The sequence below is a fragment of the Pogona vitticeps genome, chromosome 4 (genome assembly GCF_051106095.1).
Source record: "Pogona vitticeps strain Pit_001003342236 chromosome 4, PviZW2.1, whole genome shotgun sequence".
NCBI lineage: Eukaryota > Metazoa > Chordata > Lepidosauria > Squamata > Agamidae > Pogona > Pogona vitticeps.
The window spans coordinates 92,598,966-92,616,253 of record NC_135786.1 but is presented as its reverse complement, the minus strand read 5'-3'; positions in this window follow the sequence as shown (position 1 = coordinate 92,616,253).

The window sequence follows — 17,288 nt, the reverse complement described above, 5'->3', positions numbered from 1 at the left end:
ATACTTTGTTAAAAGAAACGGTATTGGCAACTTATTTGCTAACAGACCAGGTTTAAGTTCTTTGGCCAGAATCCTCTTGTCCAGTTCTGTGCTCACACAATGCTCTGTTAAGGCTTTTTCAGAGCATATGCAAGGAGCTTTCTGGTACCTCCTTGCACAAGTGTAAGCCCCATTAAAATCGAAGGGGGTGATCTCTGGCTTTTACTACAGATTCCAAAACTCCATGGACAAAACATTATGCTTCATGCACAATGCCAGAACATTCTGGTTTGTGTATTACTTTATAAAAGGGGTTCCCAACCTTGGGTCCCCAAATGTTCTTGGACTAAAACCCCCCAAAAGCCTTCACCACTAGCTGTGCTGGTCAAAATTTCTGGGAGTTGGAGCCCAAGACCATCTGAGGAATCCCAGGTTGGGAAACAGTGTTTTATATCATCGTTAACAGCTCTGAAACTATGTCTTCCTTATCAATCTGCCTGTCTCTGAGGTCTCAGCTGGAGATTCCATGTAAGGTTTCCCCAGAGACCACTTATAATAGATCTTAATATATCAGCTTCTACTCTACAGAATTTCCTACCAGCCAAAACAACTTTGCTTAAGACTTTCTTATGCAAACAATTTTCACTGACTAAATTGTCAGCTATGATTCTACTCACGTACTGTAATTGTTTTGATATATTAAATATTCATATATTTTTTTCTCAGCAGCCTGTTTCTGGTGTTTCAACTGTTTGTACAATGCTCAATATTATTCCTATCTCCCTCTCTCTCCTAAATACAGAGCAGTACCAAAATACAGTAAGTAGATGGGTGGATTTCTACACTTTCTAAAGACTCCTTTCAGACCTTAGGTAGAGGATCCCCTTGACAATTTGTCCAGTCATATCCAACTCTAGGGAGTGGTGCTCATCTCTTTTTCCAACCCATAGAGTTAGCGTTTTGTCTGAACACAATCTTCCGTGGTCACGTGGCCAGGGTGACTATACACGAAACGCCATTACCTTCCCACCATGGTGGTACCTATTTATGTACGTACTTGCATTTTTCATGCTTTCGAACTGCTAGTTGGCGGGAGCTGGGACAAGCGATGGGGGCTCACTCCATCGCGTGGATTCGATCTTACAACTGCAGGTCTTCTGACCTTGCAGCACAGAGGCTTCTGCAGTTTAACCCACAGCTCCACCACATCCCTTACTACTACTAATAAAGCTTACCTACTAATAATTCCCTCTTCCTGAACCCATCCCCTTAAAGGAACTCTCTAGTTGATTGCAGGTTAATTTTTCTGGTTTGAATCATGCTCCTGCCATGAAAATTGTTTATTTAGAAGCAAAATGTTTGAGGTCAGATTCCTGCTGAGCAAGTGTGAAAACAAGTATGGGATATACCTTTAAGATTATAATGTTTTTCCTTTGTAAATAAACTCAGACAGTGTCTAGGTTTACCATATTAAAAAAGATAATAAAATTTATACACATAGCAGGTTAGATCTAGACTTATTTGGAAAAGATCAATGGAGCCGCCTCTCTCACTCCATCTCAAGACATTGTGTACAAATAGCCCACCTGCTTTTTGTAATATTTTATTTCAGAAAGAGATCTAGATATCTCAAAAGGTTGTACAGATTTTTATACCTTTTTGGTTGGCCTACAGAATGTATTCAAGAACCAAGCTTCTCTGTGTCTTATAATGGTGATTGGAAATTTGGGTTTTTATATATAAAACATGGATGTGAAGGTTCCAGCATATCAAACCTTGCACAAGAGGAGAAATTCTGTTGTGTTACATGTTTCTGGAAGGGCACTGCCCTCCCAAACCTGGAATGAAGACGCAAGACAAAATAGTATGGGTTAAAACACAGGCCACACTTTATTGATTCAAATTTGCCATCCTTTGGCAAAGGGGGGGGCCTGGCGTAGTGCGGAAACAGGTAAATCGCAGAGGTCTCCAAATACCCCTTAATCAACAAATGGGCAAGTCCCTGGCCCCAGGTTCTGTTTCCCCGAAAATAAGACCTAACCTGAAAATAAGCCCTAGTACGATTTTTCAAGATACTTGTAATATAAGACCTACCCCCCAAATAAGCCTTAGTTAATGACATGACTGTAAAATAAAACATCCCCTGAAAATAAGCCCTAATGCTTTTTTTTTTTTTTTTGGCAGCAAAACTTAATATAAGACCCTGTCTTATTTTCAGGGAAACACGGTAGTGAGGTCCCCAACTATTTAGAGCTCAACAATAGTGTCTTGAACTTGGCTCAGAGGCACACTGGCAGCCAATGCAAATGTGGCAGGACTGGTGAAACAGAATTGTATTTTGATGTTCCTGATACAGGCATATGCGGAAATTTCGTGAACTGATATGCAGATTGCGCCAGGAACGGGGGTGGCACTAGAAACCTCCAGGCACAATGGGTCCTGGGGAAATGCTTTTGCACCGGGGGGGGGGGGGAATAAAAGAAAAAAATGTGAACTGAGGCATTATTTTCTATAGATTTTGGTTTGTAAACCAAAAATTACGTAAACCGATGCTTTAGTAAAACAAGGTACCGCTATACCAGCCTAGATACCAATTAAAGACTTGGCTCTTGTCGATTTAATTGTTGTTTTAACTGTTTTATGAATAATTTTATTGTTAGCCACCCTGAGTAGACATTGTCTAGAAGGGCAGGATAAAAATCAAATAAATAAATAAATAAATAAATAAATAAATAAATAAATAAATAAATAAATAAATAAATAAATAAATAAATAAAACCAGCATTATCTACTCTATGTCATGTTTGTTTAAGCTTTTAACATTAAAAGACTGTGAGATTTAAACTATAAATGCCTTTAACACACTCTGAATAGTACCAGAGAGAAGAAAATCCTTCTTCTTCTTCTTCTTCTTCTTCTTGTTTGTTGTTTGTTGTTGTTGTTGTTTTATTGGCAAAAGCCTTCCCTACCAGTAGATCTCAATCTGGGTAGCTAGAGTAGCATTTGCTTTTTGCCTACCAACTGATCATACAGTCTGTGAGGGAAACTGGATTAGGGCAGACAACTAGCAGCAAAGCTGACAGTGCATCCCTGGCTTAATATGATGCAGATTTTCAGAAAATTCCTAGTAGCTTGGTTCCAGGGCAGTTCAGCTAGTCTCTTGGGGAAGTCTTGCTCTGACCAAGCAGAAAATCTCTAGGTCTCAGTTCACTTGGAGGCAGAGTGAACTGGCTGTGACCTGTTACTGAAAGTATCATGATGTCCTGGTCTACCCTTGTTTGGCAATTATCCCTTGTTATAGTTCAGCAATATATCTTGTGATAAAGATTTACACCACTGCTTCTAATATTAAGATGTCTACTGGAGGAGTAACTAAGGAAGAATTGTCAGAAACCATGGTGCGAAGAAAATGCCACCAATATCGCTTTGGCCTAACAAGAAGACACTTATAGCTTGGCCGATCAGCTCCATGACAAACATAAGAATTCATATTCAATGAAAATGTATCAGTATACTTAAGCACTCACAGTGTGTGCCCCAAAGTCAGCTGCATACCACTTCTGGATATTTTGAGGGCTGGTGCTGAAATCAATATCAGTAGAATGGCACAGTGAAATGACTCTGCCATCAAAGCATGATCATCCCAAAGACAAGTGAGTAGAAATTTGCATTACCTCTTTTCTTCTTGGATCTTACTGAAATCAAAAAGGGTTTTACCTCAGACTACGCTGTATCTATTTGATCAGCTCTTCCCATCCTCACACAAAATGAAACTCCTTCCTCCACCAACTTGTGTCATATCCTCAAGCAGATAAATCTTTTCTCTTTAAAACATTGGTTAAATATTTAGTAGAAATTAGAACTGCTGAGAAAAGCAGAGATTCACACATCCTCATGCTGTGATCTACTCTTAGTAGTAAATCACAACAGATCACAACAGGTCCCGTGAGAAGTGCTTTAAGGAACAGGATCCCAAGCCTTATCCAGGTTTATGACCTTTGAAAGTACAATAGAAAATGGGTGTTCAAAGCCGGATAGGGAATGACACATGGCTGGTAAGGCAGGAACATGTGGCCTCAAGTGACATTGGACTGCAACTCCCATATTCCTTACTATTGGCTATGATATCTGGGGCCAATAAGAGTTGCAGTCAAACGTCTAGAGATTCTGATTTATCCCAGCACTGTGATAAAGGGTGTGATCTATAACTTACTTAAAACAAATGGCAACATTTCCTTAGATACTAGGATTTTGATACTCCCTAATACTCTGGCATGTATTTGAATTACAAAGTAGTGACTAACATAATATAACACCTACAGTCTTCATTTGCTAGTCCACTCCAAACAGAAGTCTAAAGTCAGAGGTTCAGTATTTTGCAAGAGAAGAAATCAAGCTACTCCTTTGATGGAATTGTATGTCAGTCTTAAAGCAAGGTCAGGCAAATGAGAAGTGCCACATCCCTGTACACAGGATGAGCTCCCAAAGTCCAGCCAACTACTACCCCATGGGGAACAAGTGGCAGAAGAGTAAAGTACTCTTCCATCCCATCACTAGAAGGCTAAAAGCTGACCAAGGATGTCTATTGCCTAGTCCCTCTATGCTAACAGACAGAAATGGAAATAATAATCCAACAAACCTCTCCAGCAGGAAAAGGACTACGTGCCAAGCAGAGCAAAGTCCTCCTCTGATCCAATTAACATGTTACCACATTGTCAAAATAAAATAATCCCAGAGGAACAACTCAGATGCTTACCAGTAGTCAGGATGCCTACGTAAAGTAACTTTCTGTCATCATGGTCCCCAGCCAACTAACTGGTGACATGGAATGTGTTTTTCACTGCAGGTTCCCAGCCAATAGACTGGGATTTATCTTATATCTCATCAGGACTTGCATATACAGATGTGTGTCCTAATCAGAGCATAAAGACAAATCACACAAATATTTTCCCACTCCAGCTACTCCTCTGTTTCATGGCTGATCATGCAGCTGGTTGTACTACTGGTTTCACAAGCAATGTCAGGCAACACATGCAAAGAGGAGCCTGCTACTTCGAGGGGATGATTTAAATGCCCGTCCACAATCATGTGATACGATGGAATTTCTCCTCTTGTGTAACATTTGACCTAGTGGGACCTTCACATATATATATTTCTAATCCCCATTATAGGATAGAGAAACTTGGGGAAACATGGTTCCTAGCATGCTCAGAATAGTATGTATGGCTTTTCTTTGCATGCATCCATTTACTCATTTTCCTAAATGGACGGCATATGAAGGAAATTATTTAAGAACATTATAACAGCTGTGCTAGAGCAATGACATTTCTCAGCCACCATTATGTTCCCACAGTGGCCTACCAACCTCCTATTAGGAACTCAAAAGCTGGACATAAAGCATAATAGCATCTTCCTTCATGTGTTCCTTAGCAACTGTTGTTCAGAAATATAAACAGCTTCTGATAATGATGGCACTAGATCGCTATCATGACAAGTCGCCTCATTCTCCTTTCAAAGTCATCCAGGTGGGAGGCCAGAAGAACAAGCTGTGGGAGCAAATCCCACTGGCAGTATTTCTTCTTTCGTTCCTTGTATTCCACGCTTTTAACTTATCTGGATGATCGCAGGTTTTAATATTAGGAACGACAGAAAAACCATATCCTTCTCCCACTTCCTTCACAGCAGGCAGAATCCAATACACCTCCATGTTCCTTCACTGTTTTCTTAGCCATGAAAAACAGAATCTTTCCTCGAGGAGGAGTTGTTCCAGCCCTTGATAATTCCAGTGGCCCCTTTCTACTCCTTTTTAAATTCTACAATAGATGTTCTCAGGTGCAGTAGCCAGAATGGTACAGAGCCTTTCAGTCGTTAAGTACACATTTCATATTTCTCTTCTTTGTTGAAATATACAAAACTGGGAGAGGCAGAGAAGGATAAGGTAAGTTGATCAGAAATTTATGAACCAACTTATGGAAGCTAACGCTAAGTAGCCCAAGTCACCTATTTTTCACATGGGGTTGCCACATCCAGCAGTGCACCGTGCAGGTTCTATATAGACACAAAACCTGTGTTTAGATCGCCATATGAGGTAAAATGGTGGGCATCTGTGCTGCAATGCAGAGGTTCTTTTGTAGAATATGGTTCTTTTGCAGAAAATGAACCGACTCCATGACTTCTGGAACACTCTGTAATTTAGTGTAGAGAACGGTTGCATTTGAATTCTCTGCAGCAAAAGAACCCTCTGGCCTGCTACTTTTGTCCTGCTCAACTGATTGCTGATTGCTATCATTGATTCCATCAGCAGGGCTAGACCTCTAAACCACCTGCACCCACAATGTGTCTGCTGGACCAAGAAAGGAAACCAGAGGAAAGTTTGTTTTACTGTTGGTTTGCTGGAGAGTCGGCATTTAATACTTGGAAGAAGAGAGAAAGAGACAGAAAAACAAGAGAAGGGAAGTTTTATAAGCTCCTACCTTGGACAGCACCTTCAGCTGCACTTCCCTCTTTCTCACTAAAGTGCAAAATGATGTTACAGTAGTCGCTGACATTCCTGGCATGGTTTAATATTTAACAGGTAAGATGAGCACGCTCAGAGACTCAGGTGGTGACTGAGGAGGGGGAGAAGGTCAGTAAGATACGATACCTCCTCTTTTCTAAATGGGGTCACCTGGTTTCCCCTTACTACTTTCAATTAACAGATGGTTTCTGAAACAAGAATGTCAGTCAACGGGTCGGCAAGGAATGTGCAGGAGGTGAAGACAAGGTAGCCCAGGAGACAGCATCATGGGATAAAGAAGGCCCACGTGGGAAAGGACAAAGGGAAAATGGAGAGATGATGGAAAGCACTGAACCATTGGTCTGAAATGCAAGGGAAGCAAGGAACGTGTAGTGGGCGGGGGGGAAGAGATATAATCTGTTGAAAGAAACATAGGAGCTTGGGAAAAGGGAGTGGGAAAAATATGAATGAGGGGATATGAGACTTTGAAGTGCGTGAGAAGTGGATGTTCAGGTGCTTACTTACTTGAGCTTCTCACTTGCCACTATCAATCGCCATTATTTTTAAATATAAACATCTTCTTGACACCATTTTTTTCATCTACTGTCATGGCTTTTAAGTAAAGCACTTTTGGGGGAACAGTAGGAGAACCTTAGCACCCTGTATCTTTGTTCTTCTGAAAGGAAAAGCAATAGAGTTAAGGCACAAAGTTCAGTCAAAGGAGGACTCAAATCAGAGCCCGTACTGACTTGAACCATGACACAGTTCTCACCTTCATTGTCCCTTGTGCCTGGCAGCAACGAAGGTTCAAAGGCAATCACTAACCTATGAAGGAGCAGGAGGTGCTCCTCTTGTTAGCTTTCAGGCATGGGGAAACCTTACCATAGTCGAGAGCGCTGACATCACAGCTTCCAACACATCCAAGGAAGAGAGAAAGGTGATTGTTCTTTCCCATTTCTATGTTGGTGGTGTTAAAACCATTTCCATAGTTTCCTCCTGTCAGCAGCCAAGCCAGCTTGTGGATACATACCTTGAAAACAGGAATAGTTAGTACAGCGTACATCTCCCTCTCTTCTTATTCTAGAGAAATAAGGACAGTCTTTGTCAAGGTGTCAATCATACAGAGTTGCAAATCTCAACAGAAGACAAATCCTAGTTCTAGCAGACCAAGGTGGATATGCAGGGAGCTATGGTTGCTCCATTACCTCCTGTAAGAACAAAGACAAGGTGTCTGATTTGTTCTCTCCAGTGAGAATCATGAAAGAAGGGAAATGCTATCAGCTGTGCTATGAATATCAGTGTAAGGTGAAAGAAGATCAGCACAGGTCAGAACAGGTAAAGATCAAACTAGGAAACCTGAGAAGGGTCGTTCCTTTCTGTCTATTCCTCCCTGTGCAAAAACAGACATCTTCTTTGGTCACTTCCAACACCCTATGTTGGGAAGAAAATGTGGGAACCACCAGGGTTTGGAATCCTGTGTTTTCAAAGCCTCTCATAATTTGCCCATCTCAAATGGAGGGGGCAATGCAGAGCCCTTACCTTGAGCACCTCATCAGGCCACCTCTCTGGGTGCCGGTGCCACCACCGCTGCTGGTGGTGTAGCCTCGTCCTCTCTGCGGCTGAGGTGAAGGAGGGGCCCCGCTCGCAACCTGGCCACGTGCATCTCCTTCCTCCCACCTGGCACTCCTCCGCTCCCTGCCCAGATGCGCCGTGGGAGGGGGTGATGCCCAGAGAACAGCCTTCTCACTTCCCTCCCCCCCCCCCCCGGTTTCTATTTGCAGCCTGCCACTGAGAGCTCATGCCCGTCCATCCATCGGACTTGATGGTCTGTTGCTCGTTCCCTCCTTCTCTCTTCCTTTCCTTTTCCTTTTGTGCTGCTGCTTGTTTGCCGGCGCCACCAGGGCCGAAGAGCCGTGAACGTTCTGTCCGAGAGAACAAAGAAGCCAGTAGCAGGCACGGCAGGCCCACCCGCCCACCAATGGGGAGCCACGAAAGCGCAACACACCCACCCATGAGTGTGACACACCCACCTGCGAGTGTGACACGCTCCTCTGCAAGTGCGACACACACCCGTTTGTGTGGGCAGGCGTGGAGATCCATGTCCGCAGCCCAGTTAAAGGAAGCCCATGGACTGGCACTGGGCCACGGACTGGGGTTTGGGGACCCCTGATCTAAACAAACCACACAGGGAGTGGTTTACACCTAAACCTGTGGAGAAAGTTCTACCCTTAATGGAGCTTCCAATGGGAAATAAATTAGTACTGGCCCATAGCCCATTCCCCACTGCTGATTTATTTAACTGGAAACAAGATCTTCCACCATATCGAGAGGCCCTTCAGAAGTACCTGGACTTGATCCAATGGATCATTACTACTCACCGCTCTTCTGAGCAGCCTCCTAAGTGAAGATGAGAAATGCCAGGCTCTTGCTAAGACCTACGCCTGGTATATTACTCATAAGGTTCAACAAATAGCTGATGGCAATGGAACAGTTTATTGGCCTGAAGCAGCAGCCCCCATAACCCGAGTTGTTGATCCCAAACCTAATAAGATTGCTGGGGCCTGCCTGACTTACAGCAAGAAATGCTGTAATTCATGGCCTCAAACTAGGAGTGCCAAAGGCTGTGAAACCTTCACAGAGTATATGAGATTGTTAAAAAAAAAACCATGGAATCCCCAAATGAATTCCTGATGAGGCTCAAGGATAGTTTTCACCGGTATACTCACCTTGATCTGGATTTGGAATCAACAGCCAGCTGTGCTACAGGTGCAGCTCCGAAAGCACCCAGCCATGTGTGACCTCAGCCACTGAACTGCCCGAGTCCTGCAGCTGGTCTGGTCAGACAGCTATGCATCACCTGTAGCACAGCTACACAAAAGCACTTTGCACATGTCTCTCTGCTGTCTGTCTACTCATTGTCTAAGATACAAGGGTGTTTCTGAGGAGAGATACCTGTTCAGTAAAATGCTATGTAGAACAACTCTGAGTCAAGTTTCTTTATTAGACAAGATAGCTCAGGGCCATGCTCCTAGGGAAAGATGTTGCAGGAAAAAGGGAGGGACACAAACCCTATTTTCATTGATAATGATGGGAAGGGTGGGAAGGAATGCATGGTTTGCCAGTCGTGAGCTGTGTGAATGGGATGACTCATGAGGCTGAGGGAGCTGGGAAGACACTGGCATGGATACAGGCTGGTGCCCTAATCATCAGTCAGGAGGTAGGGGGTGGGTAAGATTGATACAAGCTGGCCAAGAGGTGAGGGTGGGAGGGATTCAAATTGCCACCCAATCATGAACCAGGAGATAAGGGGCAGGTGGATCGACAGTGGTAACTATTCAAGCTGGCCCTCCAGTCATAAGCCACAAATTTAGTATTGTAGAAGGGACCCAAGCTGCCCAATCCTGAGTAGAAACAGAAGGGAGAGTCCAAGTGCAAACTCAACATTACCCAACCAGAAAGGAGGGCAGGAAGATGGACAGTGAAAGGGCCAGGACTTGAACTGTATAGCGTTGTGTAGAATTGTGTAGAGTTGTGTCAGATGGACAACAGACTATAGGATCCCTGGAAAGCAGAGCCTAAGAATTCTTGCCTGAAGTATAACTTTACACAGCTCTAGTCACTAACCTTGCCACTAATCATGAGCTAGAGGAGGGGGAAGAAGGAATAATGTGAGGCCATCCTAGATCAATAAACAGAAGTTTTCTTTGGCTGCCTCCTGTGGTTCTCTCAGACATTGGGGTGGGTGGACATTTAAATGAGAGAATGGCAGATGTCATGGGGGCACTCTGACTGCACCAGATGCACTAGGAGGGGCTTAGCCTTCTATGGCGCAAACTGGTGTTGCAATGGGTTTCATGGCAGCTGCAGAAAGGACTTGCATTTGGGGGAAATAGCACACTGTACCTTTAACAGGCATCTCCCTCTTAATTGTGAAAGTCTGGTTCAGCAAGCCTAAGGCCAACCTGGTTAGTTAGGATTGTTCCCTAAGTCAGGACAAGAAAAAGAAATAAAGATTTATTTTAGTGCTAACATTTTCTGAATTTGGACCAGGGTTCTGTGACATAAATAGTGCTTTGAATGGCAATTAGTTCTCCAACATCTTCTAATATTCCATTCTTGACTCTTGACCTAAAAAGGAGTAGGTAAATAGCTCCATGTCATTAAATAAGATAGTTCATAGATGCTCATTTGGAGATACTACTTATCATTTATGAGCTTATAAGAAAAACAAAAACAAAACAGCCCAACAGCAGCCCATGCAGAAGCATTTATGAGTCACAGGACAAGACTTTTATTTCACTTGCAGCCTGGTTGGGCTTAAGAGTCTGAGAGACATTTAAATAACTATTGACATACTGCTGAGGACATAATGAGAGATGGTGTCACATGACCTCTGAGGTCACATGATTGCTGGAGCAACAGTGCTCTAAGTTCTTGACAGTTGGTCTTTGCCCACTTGCTGCTTTCCTGCCTTAACAGCCATTGGGAGCAGAGTGAGTTAGAGAGACCTTGGCTTTTCAAAATTACTTACAAGTAAGTAAAAGTACTTACAAAATTACCTTTCGTCTGGGCTTAACAGTGGACTTTCTCAGCCATTCAGGTTCATAGTTTGTAGATATGTACAAGGGATGCTTCCTGCTTTGTCTATAGCTCCGGAAACTACATTAAGGCGTTGCCTGGGTAGTGTAGGTTTAAGGTGGTGAGGTCTGGGAGGGCAGTTGATGTGGTACTTTTGAGAGATTGCTGTTGTTTTTTAATGGAGATAAATGGGTTTGTTAGGGGCAGCCAGATGTAAACTGGATTTCAATAACAGACTTCCTACACAGATGGGAATTGGTGGGGATCCTTCACTGGGGGTGGCATGCCATAGTAGCCAGAATAGATAGCCAAACTTAGACATTGGTCTTTCATTGTTATATTTGCAGTTGTATTGCTTTTTGCTTATTTGATTTGGCTTTTTGCAATATATGCCAGTACTTGAAGCTCTGCATTTAATTTTGTTTAATGTATATGGCTTGATGCTGTAACAATAAAAGTTATGTAGCTGGGTGCCCCCTTTCTGATGGAGCCGTGGGTGTAGTTGTTGGAAATGAAACAGAAATGTTTCATTTTTGAAACATTTGCCCACTCTGCATAATTAATCTGTGTATTTCATTCCTAGCATTCATTAGATGGTATTCGGTTAATCTCCTTCCTTAGTAACCATAATTAGAAAAAAAGTTTTTGTTTATGTTGTTCAGAAATGAACAACAGACCTTTTATTGTTTCTAAGTCTGAAGGGTTCCAAAGATTATTGTGTCTGAAATCTTTACCCATTTAATATGTTAATATGCCAGGATCTATTGAATTGTTTAGCTTAATAGTTCTCTTTCTGGGTTGATTTCTCTTGTATTTATTTCCATATTCATAGTGTTAATTACTTGCTCAAAATTTAAAGAGATAGTGGTTTATAAATGTTAATACGTATCACAGAACTATCTTCTAGGTAAAACAACATACAGTGGTGCCTTGATTTACGAACGCCTTGACCTACGAACATTTTGATTTACGAACAGCTCCATTCACAAAATTTTGCTTTGACTTGTGAACAGAGCTTTCACTTACGAACAGAAAAAAGTATAGGTGGCAACGAGGCTGCTTCTTTGTAGCTCTTTTGCCCCAACAGTTAGAGAGTGTGCAATCTGAGGAGGCTGCCTGCTAAAGGTAAGGTGCTGCTTTATACAGTACTTTAAAAAAACTGTTCTGGGTATTTTTGCAGCGTGATTTTTGGCTGGGGGGGGTTGTTTCTGTGCTGTGATGGGTCTTGGGGGGCTGTTTCCCCCCCCCATTTCTGATGGGGGGTTGGTTCCTTTTTGGAGTGTTTTTCCCATTTCTGATGGGTCTTGGGGAATTTGTTTGGGTTTTTTTTCCCCCATTTCCGATGGGTCTTGGGAGATTTGGTTGCTTTTTGGGGGTTTTCCCCCATTTTCGATTAGTCTTGCATGCTTTTTGCTTCATTCTCGTTGCATTTCTAATCTGCTCCATTTGTTTTTGCAATGGTTCATGCATGCTTCCCTTGCTTTTTTGCTTTGTTCTCTTTGCATTTCTGATCTGTTCAGTTTTTGCAATGGTTCCTGCATGCTTCTCTTGCTTTTTTGCTTTATTCTCTTTGCATTTCTAATCTACTCCGTTTGTTTTTGTGCTTTTGCAATGGTTCCTGCATTCTTCTCTTGCAAATCAGAAAAGTTTTTGTAAGGGTCTGTGCTGGCTTGGTTTAAAATGTGTTGGTTTAGCATGTATTTTAGACTCCAAACTCTCTCCCTGCCCATTGCCTTCTCTCTCTCTGTCTCCCTCCTTTCCTGCCCTTTTCTTTTAACCTAAGTCATCTTAGGTTAAAAAAAATTCTCCCCCTAGTGGTAGAGGACGAATTAACTGGTTTTGCATTTGTTCCTATGGGAACGAATGCTTTGACTTACAAACTGTGCCTTGTCATAAGAACAAAAAACTGCTGGAACGGATTAATCGGGTTTCAGTGCATTCCTATGGGAAATGCTGCTTTGACTTACGAACATTTTGACTTATGAACACCATTCCATTACAGATTAAGTTCGTAAGTCAAGGCACCATTGTATCTTATGGTTAGGCACTGACCAGGAAAGGGATCAAAACTCAATTTAGATTTATTTATTTTTTACTACCTTCCTTTCTCATACATGCCAAGACACCAACCAGACAAGAGATCAAACCTAATTTTGGTTTATTTTTTCCATTTTTACCAATTCCCTCCTTATTCAGGCAAAGACATTGACCAGATAAGGAATCAAATCCAATTTCTGTTCATTTTTTATTTTTTAACTACCTTCCCTCCTTATTCGAGTAAAGACACTGACCAGGTAAGAGATCAAAACTAATTTTGGTTTATTTCTTCCTTTTTAACTGCCTTCCTTCCTTATACAGGCTGAGACACCAACCAAGTAAGAGATCAAAGGTAACTTTGGTTTTTTTTTTCCATTTTCACAACCTTGCCTCCTTATACAGGTCAAGACACCAGCCAGGTAAGATATCAAACCTAATTTTAGTTTATTTTTTTCCATTTATACCACCTTCTCTCCTTATGCAGGTGAAGACATTGACCAGGTAAGGAATCAAAAGCAATTTGTTTATTTTTTCCATTTTAACTGCCTTCCCTCCTTATTCAGGTAAAGACACTGAGAAGGTAAGAGATCAAAACTAATTTTGGTTTATTTATTCCTTTTTAACTGCCTTCCCTCCTTATATAGGCCAAGACACCAACAAGGTAAGAGATCAAAGCTAGCTTTGGTTTTTTTTTTTTTTTTTTTTCATTTTCACAACCTTGCCTCCTTATACAGCCCAAGACACTGACCAGGCAGCAGATCAAAATTGGTTTTGGTTTATTTTTTCCAGTTTTACTGCCTTCCCTCCTGTGCTGCGATTTTTTTTTTTTTGGTGTTTTGGTGTGGTTTTTCCCCCCAGCCCCATCATGTTCGGGCTGGCTGTGTCTATGTGGGGGTGTTTTTGTGTTTTTCCTCATCCCCATGGCATTCCACTGGGGCTGGCTGTGTGGGGAGGGAGGGTTGTGTTTTTTCCCAGCCCCATTGCATTCTGCTAGGGCTGGCTGTGTGTGTGGGGTTGTTTTTGAGTGTTTGTTCCCAGCCCCATAGCGTTCCGCTGAGGCTGGCTGTGTGTGTGGATTGTGTTTCTTCCCCCATCCCCATGGCATTCCGCTGGGGCTGGATGTGTTTGGGGGCATTGTGTTTTTCCTCCCAGCCCCATGGCATTCTAGTGGGGCTGGTTGTGGGGGGGATGAGTGTTTTTTCTCAGCCCCATAGCATTCTGCTGGGGCTGGCTGTGTGTGTGTGTGTGTGTGTGTTTGTTTGTTTGTTTGTTTGTTTTGGTGTGTTTGTTTTTTGGCCCCAGTGCATTCCTATGGGGTTTGCAGTGTTTTATTTTATTTTTTGTATTTTTTCCCATCTGGAATGGATTAATGGGGTTTCTATGTATTCCTATGGGAAATGGTGCTTTGACTTAATGACCATTTTGAGTTATGCACCTCTTCTAGAATGGATTATGGTCGTAAATTGAGGCACCACTGTAGTGTGCTTGCTGACCTTGAGCCAGATATCCTGGAGAGTGAAGTCAAGTGGGCCTTAGAAAGCATGGCTAACAACAAGGCCAGTGGAGGTGATGGCATTCCAATGGAACTATTTAAAATCTTAAAAGATGACGCACTTAAGGTGCTACACTCAATATGCCAGCAAGTTTGGAAAACTCAGCAGTGGCCAGAGGATTGGAAAATATCAGTGTACATCCCAATCCAAAAGAATGCTCCAACTACCGTACAATTGCACTAATTTCACACTCTATCAAGGTTATGCTCAAAATCCTCCAAGGTAGGCTTCAGCACTATGTGGACCGAGAACTCCCAGAAGTACAAGTTGTATTTCGAAGAGGCAGAGGAACTAGAGACCAAATTGCTAACATGCGCTGGATTATGGAGAAAGCCAAAGAGTTCCAGAAAAACATCTACAGTCATACCCCGCTGGACGATTACCCCATTTAACGACGAACCCACTCAACGATGCTGAGATTGGGTTTTTTCGCTTCATGTTGATCGGTTCCCTGTTTTGGGAACCAATTTTTCACTTTATGACGATCAGCAAGCAGCCGATCGTCGGGTTTCAAAATGGCCACTGGCTTTCAAAATGGCCCCCACTGTTTTCTAGGACGGATTCGTCGCTATACAGGCACCGAAAATGGCCGCTGTATGGAGGATCTTCGCTGGACGAGCAGGTATTCAGCCCATTGGAACGCACTGAACCAGTTTTCAATGCGTTTCAATGGGTTTTTGATTTCGCTTGACGATGTTTTCGCTCTACAGCGATTTCGCTGGAACGAATTAACATCGTCAAGTGAGGCACCACTGTATTTCTGCTTCATTGACTACGCAAAAGCCTTTGGCTGTGTGGACCACAACAAACTATGGCAAGTTCTTAAAGAAATGGGAGTGCCTGACCACCTTATCTATCTCTTAAGAAATCTATACGTGGGACAGGAAGCAAGAGTTAGAACTGGATATGGAACAACTGATTGGTTCAAAATTGGGAAAGGAGTATGACAAGGCTGTGTATTGCCTCATTGCTTATTTAACTTTCATGCAAAATACATCATGTGAAAGGCTGGATTGGATGAATCCCAAACTGGAATTAAGATTGCCATAAGAAATATCAACAACCTCTGATATGCAGATGATACAACTCTGATGGCAGAGAGGTGGAATTAAAGAACCTCTTAATGAGGGTGAAAGAAGAGAGCACCAAAAATGGTCTGAAGTGCAACATCAAAAAAACTAAGATCATGGCCACTGGTCCCATCACCTCCTGGCAAATAGAAGGGGAAGATATGGAGGCAATGACAGATTTTACTTTCTTGGGCTCCATGATCACTGCAGATAGTGACTGCAGCCACGAAATTAAAAGACACCTGCTTCTTGGGAGGAAAACGATGACAAAACTAGACAGCATCTTAAAAAGCAGAGACATCACCTTGCCAACATAAGTCTGCATCGTCAAAGCTATGGTTTTTCCAGTAGCGATGTATGGAAGTGAGAGCTGGACCATAAAGAAGGCTGACCACCGAAGAATTGATGCTTTTGAATTGTGGTGCTGGGAGACTCTTGAGCGTCCCCTGGACTGTAAGGAGAACAAACCTATCCATTCTGAAGGAAATCAATCCTGAGTGCTCACTGGAAAGACAGATCCTGAAGCTGAGTCTCCAGTACTTTGGCCATATCATGAGAAGAGAAGACTCCCTGGAAAAGACCCTGATGTTGGGAAAGTGAAAAGGCAAGAGAAGAAGGGGATGGCAGAAGACGAGATGGTTGGACAGTGTCATCGAAGCTACCAATTTGAATTTGACCCAACTCCAGGATGCAGTGGAAGACAGGAGGGCTTGGCGTGCTCTAGGGTCACAAAGAGTCGCACATGACTTAATGACTAAACAACAAAATAGGTTGTTGGCGGGAGAGATAAGTAAGTGTTTGGGAGGAACACAAGGTCCTATCCAGACCTGCTCTCTCCCATATATACTTCACACATTTCGACTCCATCTCACTCCTTAGCCAAATCTTCACCCCCCCACTCAGTCCCTAAATCTGAATTCATCCACTATCACATTGACCTGCCCTCACCACACCTCCCTCCCTCCAGCAACTGACAGAACATGTCTCTTCTCCTCCTACCCACATTCGCCCATCATTGCTCTTCATATGCACATATCCAGACATACTATTACTTTTTCAAAAAAAAACCATCACCTCTAGACCCACCCAACTCCCCTCCCATACTTATACACTCCACCTTCTTCCATATGGCTCCCCTACAGGAGATCCTCCCCTCCCAATCCCACACCATGCCACATGATGATTCCTCTGCCCCACATGGACAAAAAATATCCCACTATGCACTCCCCTCATCCCTTCCATGTCCCACATGCCTGACAGCCCTAACCAATCCCTCACACCATTTATAACATGCCCCACCCACAACCAACCCCTCAATAGAGGGGCTAAAATCAGTAACTACAACACTTGAATCCATCTCTGTATTTCTGGAGCTGAGCTTGGTGGGCAATGTATACCTCTGCCGGCGTGGATTCATATGCTGGCTTGGAACTATTTTTCCCATGTCTCCTGATCTGACATAGGCAGGTAAAGGCACCAATTGGCACTTCCCACAAGGCTGTGTTGGAGCTGCAATTATAAGATCCTTCTGCCCCCAGCCAGTCCTTTTTCCTTTGAGTTAACATGCCCATCCTG